Consider the following 12,061-nt stretch of genomic DNA (forward strand, 5'->3'; position numbering starts at 1 on the left):
ATAATGATTAAGCATGCAGACTGTGGAGTCAGATTGCCTGATTAAATTCTTACTCTGCCTCTTCCTAGTGTTATATGACATTGGCCAGGATACTTAATGGCCTTGTGTAAGGAAGTAGACTTAACATATTTCTGAACTCAGGTCACTTGTAAAATGGGATAATATAGTAATTACCTATCTCATAGGAGTGTTGTGAAGATTAAATTAGTCAAAACATGGAAGGTGCACATGGTAAAGACCCAATAAATGTCAGCGATTATTATTAAATGTATAACGTTGGATATACATGTCTATAAGAACTAAAAGGAGATTTGGATCAATGGGAAATTATGGCTTATTGGGGAGGTGGAACTTTGCATGGATTTATTCCTTGTTTGATTTCAAATCCATCAATAGTGCTATAGTGCTTAAATAGTTTAAATATTGTTTTAAAAGACTCACACAACCTTTAGAACTCTATAGACTATGTATCTCACTTGTTCTATTAGAAATGACAAACAAAACCCCATCAGATCCATGCGTTTGTGCATCCATTAAGTTCCTGTTCTAACACCAAAAGAGAACTATTTCAGGGCAACAATCAAGGTCACTTAATCTCTGACCCTCTACTCTCTCAGCTCTCAAATGCTTTTATAAGATTGATGCAGTGCACAGGAAGGTAACTACAGGAATACGTAAATTATGTTGCTGCCTATATGGATGCATTTAATAATGATGTGCTTTGGAACTGTTCTGGGAGTGCTGATTAAAACTGATTGAAAATCACCTTAAAAATACACACCTTTGCATCCTGCCTTTGATGCCGACTTATGGGTGTCAGTCATTTTCTCTAGATTACACAAAATACTAATTTGAATTGTGACACTGCAGGCTGGGGAGTCACATTTCTCCCAGGACAAGTGTGTTTCCTTGGAGCCCAGTTTTCTGTCTATAGAGGATGACCCCTGATCAGGACCACAATCCTTTGTGAATAAGTTTGTTCTCTGTATTATGGTGGAGCTTCATTAGCTCAAGTTTTCAATTTGATAGAGTAGTATTTTGTATACTATATAATATTTATGTGACCTCAATATTATTTCAGAAATTTACCCCTTAAGGAAAAAAAGAAACAGCAAAAAACATGTACCCACATAATAAGAACAAAAATTAGCTGTCTAGGGCTTCCCTGGTGGCGCAGTGGTTGAGAGTCCGCCTGCCGATGCAGGAGACGCGGGTTCGTGCCCCGGTCCGGGAGGATCCCACGTGCCGCGGAGCGGCTGGGCCCGTGAGCCGTGGCCGCTGCGCCTGCGCGTCCGGAGCCTGTGCCCCGCAACGGGAGAGGCCACAACAGTGAGAGGCCCGCATACCGCAAAAAAAAAAAAAAAAATTAGCTGTCTATACGTAATGCAGATACATACATGGGTCAAAACGTGATTCATAAAATAACTCCTTCTTTAGGGTTATTAACAATTAATTTACTTACAATTCGTTGCCCTATAATCTCCATTTCCCATTTCCTCTTCTACAAGAGACTATGACTTTCTGTCCCAAGCTTGGGAGCTCCTGGCATAATCCTAAACTCTGATTCTGGGAACTTAAATCCAGTTAGCTGCTACCAATCAGTCAAAACAGAAAAGATGAAATCTCGGTGAGCTCCAGTTAATTAAGCTCCTTATTGATAACACCAGTCTTTGTCACCTGATATTTGAAGGGCCCTGTACCAAGCATCTCGTGACAATTCATTTCTAAGAGAAGTGCCCATTTACCCCCATTTGTTCCTTTCTCTAGCAGCAGGAGAGCTTCCTAATAAGTGAACCCAGACAGCCACAGATATTTCTGCTGCCAACAGAAGAAAAGTAATTGAAGATACATCAGCTTCATTTATGGACCGGTAAGCAGTGCTGGAGTTTAACCATTCAAGCACTTTGGGAGAGGACATTTTGTGATAAACAGCTATTAGGCTTGGGCTTTGGAAAAGAACTGTGCTGTGAAAAACACACACCTGCTGGAGCAAGCAGTCTTTTTTTTTTTTTTTTTTTTTTTTTTTTTTGCGGTACGTGGGCCTCTCACTGCTGTGGCCTCTCCCGTTGCGGAGCCCAGGCTCAGCTGCCATGACTCATGAACCCACTCGCTCCACGGCATGTGGGATCTTTCTTGACCGGGGCACGAACCCGTGTCCCTTGCATCGGCAGGCGGACTCTCAACCACTGCGCCACCAGGGCAGCCCAGAAGCAGTCTTATTGAAAGAGCTTTTAACATTAATAAAATATATAATTTGTGTATAGGGAATTCTGTATGTCACAATTTCATCTTCAGATGAAACCAAGTATGAGTACTGCCTTAGTACACAGACTTAACTGCAAAATCTGTGGTATTTTATGAGCTTTATTCACAAAATATTCAGATTCCCTATAGCAACATGTGATTTTACTTATGCAAACATAAAATGTAACAAATTTCTAATATGTGTTTCAGAACGGAGGGAAAAGAGAGAGAGAGGTATGGAGACAGAGACAGAGAAGAAAGTACAACACACTTTAACTATTTCTCTGGAAAGACAGAACTGAAATTCAACACGGATAATTTCTGAGCTCTTGGCATGGGGGAGTAAGTACTACATTTCATCTCTGAATTTTAGGTGTGGATGTGTGAGAAGCATTAAATTTCAGCCATATAAGAAAACTACTTGGGAAAATTTTGTAATTCAACTTTATAAGCTACCAACATATTCTCTATAGAAAATATAGAAAAAAACTTAGACTGCATTATATATGCTATATTTACTGCCAGGACATTTTAATGTTATCTTTAAGAGAAATAACATTAATAATATTTGATAGGTGGTAGATAATGTCCTTAGAAAATCTGACCACCATCAGATTTCATTGCAATTTAAATAATCTACCACCATAGATAAATGTATAACATAAACCTATTATGGTCTGAACTTGGCAAGGGGTACGAAAGAGAAGTTCCAATTTTCATTAGTATCACTCTTCGTTTTAACTGTTAGAATGATTTTCTTTTTTAAGAAAATGCCTTCCTGGTGATTCTAATGCAGACTCTTATGCAGATAATAACACATTGTGACACCTTCAAATTTCCTCCTCTTTAAGACCTCAACTACCACCTCCTTGTCCAAAAGAAATATGTTACATTTGCTTCAGGGTGGCTCTTCTGAAATAAAAAGAAAGCATCTTTACTTGGAAATGTTTCAAATTTGAAGAGTACTGTAGTATAAAAGTTACAACCTTCTCATCTGGGCTCTGTCTAGAATAAAGTCTCTTAGGCGAACGTGTTAAGTCAAATAATATCCAAGTCATAAAAGCACTGATCCATTGATTCCTTTCATTGGGTAAAAGTCAACTGGAAATGGTGATAACAATGGTTATAATTTACTTAATCTGGGGAAAACTAAAGATCTACAGCTAAATCTGCTATTTATATGCTTCTAAATCTTCTGGCTTGAAGCAAGACCGGTCCAATTTTCCTTTTACTTAATCTAAATTTACTGTTTTGAAAACAGTGGAAGCTTGTTCAAATTTTGAGTGTCCCAGAGGTATATACAGATCATTTTTCATCTCTACATTTCCAGATTGAGAAGGTCAAATTGCTTAAGGTTCTTTTGAAAACCAATAATGTGCAAATGACATGTACCAAGTTCTTTAAAAATGTGTTTTCTGCAACTGAAATTAAAAAGATAATTTAATTCATTGAAAACCAAGGTTATTTGTCACAGACTTCTAATTAGAGGCTAGTACATCACTCTAGAATGTGACAACATTGTGTTATCGTAAATGTCCTTAATATGTATATGTGATCAAAAGGTGACGTGGAAGCACATTGTTAAAAGCACTCCATCATGCCTCAAGGGCTTCCTTAATAAATGTTTTTAAAGGGTAGACATATCAAATCAAACTGCTTCAATTAGAAATTAATCACTCAAAGTTGACCTCATGTAAAGTTAGCTGCGAGTCATAGGAACATGAGTTTTTCTAAAAGTTAATTTCAATACCGTGTCTATAGACATTAATTCTAGTTGAATTTGGAAATGTTCAAAGTTCCTAAGACTGACCCTTTATATTTCTTTCAGTTTGTTACATCTTAAGAGAAAGAAATTAAACTCTAGTAATAAGTCCAGTTCATTTATTTTGCATATTTCTTACTTTGCTCCATTCTTAAAACCTGATTTCAACAAACAAAGCAATTACCACTTGTGTGTTACTTTACATTTATTACTTTATTTTCAGCTACACAATAACATGTGAGTCTGGTGGAGAACTAGAATTACAGCCATTTACAGAAGAAGACACTGAGGCTCAAAATGTTTAAATGATTTACAGATGCATTTAATGAATGCTTCTGAGACCTGAACCAAATTTTTTTCCCCAAACCCAGTTTTTCACTATACTATAACACCTATTGAAGCAATGATTTAATGCAGTGCCAATGTGATCTCAGGTATCCCTGATCCTATTACATGGCATTACCATCTTAATAAAACATTGCAATTAGTACTAGCCAAATGTCATAGTTGAGTTTAATTAAGTCATACCTGTAATGACATAACCGTAGATCTAAAAGACTAGCTTGAGTCTTTCATAGCACCTTTCTCCAAACTTCAATCAAGCATTTCTATCTTACAAGTCTACCAAGAGTCATTCATTTTTTACTATAATCCTTTCCAAAACTGAAAAGTTCTTTCTTTGCAACATTTACCCTAAGTCTCATTCATTGCAACTGAATCCTATTCATCTTTGCCTGGCGCTCAGACAAGACAGAAAAATAATCTCCCTACAGAATTTCAGCTAAATAAGAGAAATTTGAAAAGTATTGATAAGATCAGAAGCTTAAGAGAAGCCACCTGAGGAGTGCTCATTGATGAGGAAAAAGAAAATCCAGTAGAAGACACATTCCGTCAGTTTCCTGGTCACAGGGTTAAATTTTGAAATGTTGATTCACTATTTGAATCACATTTTGTCCAATGTATCACTTCTATTTAACACAAATGCTGCACTTAGACATAGGAAAATAGTAGACAAATGGCAATAGATTCCTGATGCTATTAATACTAACAAGTAATCAATAATGAAAGTGCTTTCATATTGCTATTATTAAGGTTGTTCTAGCATTTTAATTTTTAACATTTTATTTCCAGAGATTTATAATCTGTCTCTGGGCTGCATACCCAAATCTCAAGACAACATTCAAAAACAGAATATTTCATTGGAAAGAAAAAAAGACACATTCATTCTTGTCAGTCTATTCTCTTTCCTTATCAAATTATGATTAGTAGTTAACTGGTTCCCTTCTTGGAAGACCTCGATTTTTTACAACACATTTTGGAGATTAGTTTGCTGGCAATGTTTTAGTAAGTTTAGTACAAAACCCATTCAACAGATATTTGAAACAGGTAGCACAGACATGGTTATTCCCTTGGTCTGTCCATGGTCATAGCATCTGTAAGTGGACACGTGGTTGCATTTGTTTCCTATTGCTGCTGCAATGAATTACCACAAACACTAGTTTTAACAATATGAACTTATTATCTTACAATTCTGCAGGTCAGAGTCCAAAATGGATCTCCCCGGCCTAAAAGCAAAATTTTGGCAGGATATCTAAAGGCTGTCCACATTGTTTAGCTCAAGGAACCCTTTCTCAATCATCCAAGCCAGCAACATTGCACTTTTCTCACCATTATTCTGTAGACACATCTTCCTCTGACCACAAAAAGAAAAGGTTCTCTACTTTTAAGGATTCATATCATTTGCTTGGATCCACCTGGATAACCCAGGATACTCTCTCTATCCCAAATTCCTTAATTTTAACTCCATCTGCAAAGTCTTTTTTTCCCATGTAAAATAATATATGCCCATGTTCTGGGGATTGGGAGGTAGGCAATTTAGGAAACTTTTAGTATTCCTACCACAGTGGTAAAGATAAAATTAGAAGTTAGGACGTTTGATGTTCATCAGAGTGCTTTTGTCATAGGAGGCAGTCAATAAATATGAGATAAATAAATGCAATAAATGAATTAAAGAAAAGTAGTCTTAGGAATCCAACTGGCAAAATAGGGTTAGGGTGAATGTAACACAGTGATTGGCTTCAGGGTGGGGATGGTTTGTAGTTATTTTATATTTAGTTATCGTTCAGCTTTTTAAGATGTTCACTTGATTTTTCTTTCCTGCAGTCAAACAATGACATTTAATGTCTGACCAAAGAGTAAGCAATTAACACAGATTTAAGCCCAAATCAGTGTGTATTTGACCTGAAAGAGAAACCACTTTATTGCCAGGGAATAATTTCTCCTTTTTAAGAAAATGAAGTCAGAGATGCAAAAACAACAACAGTAATTTTAAAAATCTGATCAAGCAAATTAAGGAGAATTTAGAAGAAGGCATTTAAAAGATTTAGAGAAAATTGCTACATTTTCTTAAATTTTTGTTTATTAATCTTCACCAACATACTGATTAGAGTGATACTTTAAAATGTTTCTGAGAATCATTCTGTGTAAGGGGTGCTAATTACATTCCTTGTTGACTTTTTATAACAGCTTTATTGAAGAGTAATTGACATACAATAAAATAAACATATTTAAAATGTGCAATTTGGTAAGTTTTGATATATGCATACACCTGTGAATGTATACATCGTCACAATCAAGATAGTGAATACATCCATCATTATTAAAATTTCCTCATGCCTCCCCACCCATCCTTCCCAAACCCTCTGCTCCAAGGCAACCACTGAGCTGTTTTAGACACCATAGATTAGTTTGCATTTTCTAGAATTTTATATAGAGTCATACAGTATCCACTCTTTATTACATGGTTTCTTTCACTCAATGTAATTATTTTGAGATGTATCCATGTTGTTGATTCTATTAATAGTTTGCTAACAGAAAACTAAAGGAAGCTAAATAGACATTGGGTAAAGGAGGTAGTATGATGAATTTACCAAGCAGTATTCAAGAAGTGGAAGATGCAAAAGGGAAATTTGTTGGAAGGAAATGGGGTGATTCATATCTCTGCTGAGATTAAATATAGCCATCTTAGTCGAAGGAAATCTGAAATACTAGATAATGATGGACATTGAGAGGCTACAGAATGAACTGCTGAATGGGACAGCCATGGGGAATGGCTTGGAGGAGAACACCCCCCCCCCCGCCACGTGTACAAGTAGAAATGAATCTGGGAAAATGAGAAGAGGTGGCAGGTCAGGTGGGAAAATGTCTTTAGGTGGTGCTAAATATAACCTCCTTTCTCCAACCTGAGTCTCTTGGCCTCACAACACCACTCCATCTCATCATGTTGTCAGAAGTGGTACTTTGCCGTGTCTAAGCCACCTCACACGTAACTGAGACTCAGGGAGAACTGTGCTGACCAAACAAAGCTGAAGTGTATGCCGCCTCATTGTCCCGAGGAGGGGATGTAAAGGCGGGGCAGGAGGCCACTGTTGGCGTCAACGTAGCTCAGGTGATCAGGAAACCACCAGAGGCTAGAACAGTTAAAGAACAACAAATGCCACGCACCACCTGTGAACCCAGGTCCAGAGTTGGTGACAATGTGAAATGATCCTACTCAGGTATTCCTCTCCTTCCCCACAGATCTCACCCACAACTCCTACCTGTTCTTGCCTGGAGCAGACCTTCTCTTCAGCTAACATTTCTCATGGAAACCCCCCCTTTCCACCCAGTCCCCATTCCCTCCCCATGAACCAGTGCCCTTCTGGGCTCACCCTGTTTCCCTACCCAGTGCAGAAGTTAAGATGGGAAAAATACCCCCCCTAGGGACTTTAAGGAAAAAAATATGCTTAAATAATGACCACTCCTTGAGGAAAATGTAAGAGAGCAATAAGCCAAACGTGTTTATCTGTTACCATGAGCTGAATAAGACATGGAAATAAAAATTAGCAGACCAGGAAGAGGGGACGCTGGAGAATTCTACCATTCCAAGTAAGGCCCTGTGCCTGGCAAGGCTCAGAGACCTAGAACTATCTGCTGTATCTACAGAAGATGCTGTGGAAAAGTGGCCAATGGCATAGGGAACAAATCTTGCACTGATAAAGGTACATTTATGTTGATGATTAAAATAAAATCAATGATGTGAAAAGGAGGGGTGTGTGTGTGGTGTGCGTTTGTATGCATCTGCAACTTCTCTGATGGTGGGGAGGGAGAGAAGGAAGGGAAAACGGTGTGTGTGAGAAGGGAGGAGTTGGAGTCCTGCAGGGCTGGAGGCCTGACTTGCAGGTTCACAGACAAGCAGACGTGAGGGATAAGGGTTGCGTGAGGACTGAGAACTGAAGACAAATCTCCGTGCTTAAGACTTTAACCCATAGCAAAGGGGGAAAAGGGCTTGGCATTTCTACATGTGTGGAGGAGTGGACCCAGGTGCAGAGAGGTGTGATGTGAGCGATGTAGCGGTGCCATCCACAAAAACAGAAAAAGAAATCGTCTCCATGCCACATACTTCACAGTGGTATTTGTTGCACGTCATCCTATGTTGTAAGTAAATGAAGCCCTCAGAAGGACCCCAAATCTCTACCTCCTAAAGGTCACTGACAGCATGCCCACGTACTAAACTCATGGTGTCCGGAGGCCACAAACTCAACATTAATTAGATCAGTTTCTTAGATCTGAATCCTTAATCCCTTAATTAGGTCTAAGAAACCCGGAGGTGGAGCAGTGGCTTACCAAAGATGGGGCAGAGGCAGTGCTTTACCTCTGGTACAGCCAATGAAGAGGGGCATTGTTCAGAGAGTCTTAATAAAAGAATCAACCAGAGTGATAGCTGCTCTTATTTTTACTATCACCTCCATACGATAGCATTTCTTAGTAATACCAGTGATAAAATACTCTTCCCCACCCCCAAAATGATCTTTAAATTTTTTCCAGAGTTGTTTCTGTACTGTCTTCAGAAAATATCATTAAAGTAATTTTTTAAATATTGAGGGAAAATTGATATACAATAAACTGCACAAAGTATAACATGTGTTTAGTTTTGACACATGTATACAACACCCGTGAAGCCATCACTACAATCAAAAGGTGAATATGCTCATCACGGGCGGAAGTTTCCTCCTACCCCTTTGTAACCTTTCCCTGATGCCCCTTCCAGCATCCGCATTGCCAAGCAACTACTGATCTGCTTTCTGTCGTTATACATTAGTTTGTAGTTTTAAAAGTTTTAGATAAATGGAATCATTCAGTATGTACTCTTTTTGTATTTTTTTTCTCAGCATAATGATCTTTTTCACTTTAATTGAGTTATAATTAACATCCAACATTATATTAGGTTCAGGTATACAACATAGTGATTTGATATTTGTACACACTGTGAAATGAACACCACAATAAGACCAGTTACCAACCAACACAATACAAAATTGTTACAATATTATTGACTCTATTCCCTATCTCACCATAATGATTTGATGATTCATCCACGAATGGTGTATATCAAAATTTCATTTGTTTTTGTGATAGAGTAGTATTCCACTGTACGGATACAGCTATGTTTATCCACACACCTTCTGATGGGTATTTGAATTGTTTCCAGTTTTCTGGCACTTGTGTACAACTCTTTTTGTTGATGAATGATTTATTTCTGTTTGGAAAAATACCTAGGTTTAGGATGGCAGATTCATATGAGAGTTGTATGTTTAGCTTTTGAAAAAGAAACTGCCAAATTGTTTTCCGAAATTGTAAGATTTCGCATTCTCACCAATATTGTATGAAATTTTCAGTGTTCCACATCCTTGACAATACTTGTTATGATCAATAATCGATGTTAGACATTTCAATAGGTATGAAGTGGTATCTCATTGTGGCTTTGATTGCATTTCCCTAATGACTATTTTTGTTGAGTGGCTATTTCTGTGATTTTCCCTCTGAATGAGGAAGTGTTTGCTCAAATCTTTTGCCCATTTTTATTTGGTTGTTTATTATATGGAAAGATTTTTATATATAAAGGTACAAATGCTTTATCACATATGTGATTTTCAAATATTTTATCTCAGTCTGTGGCTTGTCTTCTCTCTCAAGTATATTTCAAAGATAAAATCTTAATTCAATGAACTCCAATTTATCAATTTTTTCACTAATAGATTCTACCTTTTTTTTTTTTTTTTGTATCTAAGAATTTGTGTTGATCAACCTCAGGTAGCAAAAATTTTCCACTATATTTTTTTCCAGCTAATTTACAGTTTCAATTTTCCATTAAGGCTTATAACTTATTTTTTAGTTTTGTTTTGTTTTATGAGCTATGTATTAAAGTTATTTTTTTTTTGCATGTGGATATCCAATGGTTTTAAAACCAGAATTTGCAAACCACATATATGATAAAAGGGTTAGTATCCAAAATACATAACTAACTCCTACAACTTAAAAGCAAAAAAACAAATAACCCGATTAAAAATGGGCAAAGGAATTGGATAGACATTTCTCCAGAGAAGGCATACAGATGGCCAACAGGTGCATGAAAAGGTGCTCAACATCACTAATCATTAGGGAAATGCACATCAAAACCACAATGATCACCAAATAATTACCTCACATCCGTTAAGATGGCTATCATCAACAAAAAGAAAAAGAAATTTTGGCAAGAATATGGAGAAAAGTGAACCCTTGTGCACTTCTGGTGGGAGAGCCACTGTGGAAAATAATGTAAAGATTCCTCAAAAAAACTAAAAATAGAACTGCCATGTGATCCACCAATCCCTCTTCCAGGTATATATTTAAAGGGATTAACATCAGGATCTCAAAGAGATATCTGTACTCCCACGTGCATAGCAGTATATTCACAATAGTCAAGACATGGAAACAACCAAATGTCCATTGATGAATAATTGAATAAAGAAAATGTACTGTTTACGTACAATAGAATATATTTAGCCTTGAAAAAAAGAAAATCCTGCCATTTGCAACGACATGGATGAACTTGGAGGACATTATGCAAAGTGAAATAAGCCAGACACAGAAGGACAAATACTGTATGATACCACTTACACAGTGAATCTAAAATTGTCAAAGTCATAGAAGCAGAGAGTGTTTGGGAGAAGACAGAAACAGGAAGGTATTAATCAAAGGGTACAGTGTTTTGGCTTTACAAGATGAATTTATCCTAGAGACCAACTGTACAGAATAGTGGCTATAGTTAACAATACTGTTTTATATTTTTAAATTCTCTAAGGGGCTAAGAGGGTAGATCGTATATTAAGTGTTCTTGTCATTATCATCAACGCCATCACCATTAGTATTATAATAAATAAGAGGAAAGGAGGAAACTTGTCCAGGTCATGGGTAGATTTATGGCATAGATTGTGGTGATTTCACAGGTATGTACTTTAAACTCATCAAGTTTTATGCATCAAACTCATCAAGTTTTATGCATTAATTATGTGCAGCTTTTTGTATATCAAGAAGAAAAAAATCTTGACAGTTTATGGAAAATAATATCCTCTCTTCACTGAACTGCCTTTGTACCTTTGTTTAAGATCACTTTTTAATTTATGTGTAAGTCTATTTATGGAATCTCTATTCTGTTTTACTGATCTATTTTTTCTACATTTAAGCCAAGTACATGCTGCCTTTAGTATGTTTTATAATCTCATGAAATAATATAGTGTTATTTCTCCAGTTCTTAAAAAAGTTGTTTTGACTATTTTAGGTTCTATGCATTTCTAAGTGCATTTCAGAATAAATTTTTTCAATTTCTTCCTTATGGGAATTTTCATTGACATTATGTTGAATCTATAGATCAAGTTGTGAGGATCAATTAACGAGTCAAAATCCATGAACAAAGTATGTCTCTCCACTTATTTAGGTCTTTAAAATTTTTTCTCATTAGTGTTTTTTTTTTAAATTAATCAATTTATTTAATTTTGGCTGCATTGGGTCTCCGTTGCTGTGCGCGGGCTTCCTCTAGTTGCGACGAGCCAGGGCTACTCTTCATTGCAGTGTGCAGGCTTCTCATTGCGGTGGCTTCTCTTGTTGCAGAGCACAGGCCCTAGGCACGAGGCCTTCAGTAGTTGTGGCTCGCGGGCTCTAGAGTGCAGGCTCAGTAGTTGTGGGGCATGGGCTTAG

Source organism: Kogia breviceps, chromosome X (assembly GCF_026419965.1).
Source record: "Kogia breviceps isolate mKogBre1 chromosome X, mKogBre1 haplotype 1, whole genome shotgun sequence".
Taxonomy (NCBI): Eukaryota; Metazoa; Chordata; class Mammalia; order Artiodactyla; family Physeteridae; genus Kogia; species Kogia breviceps.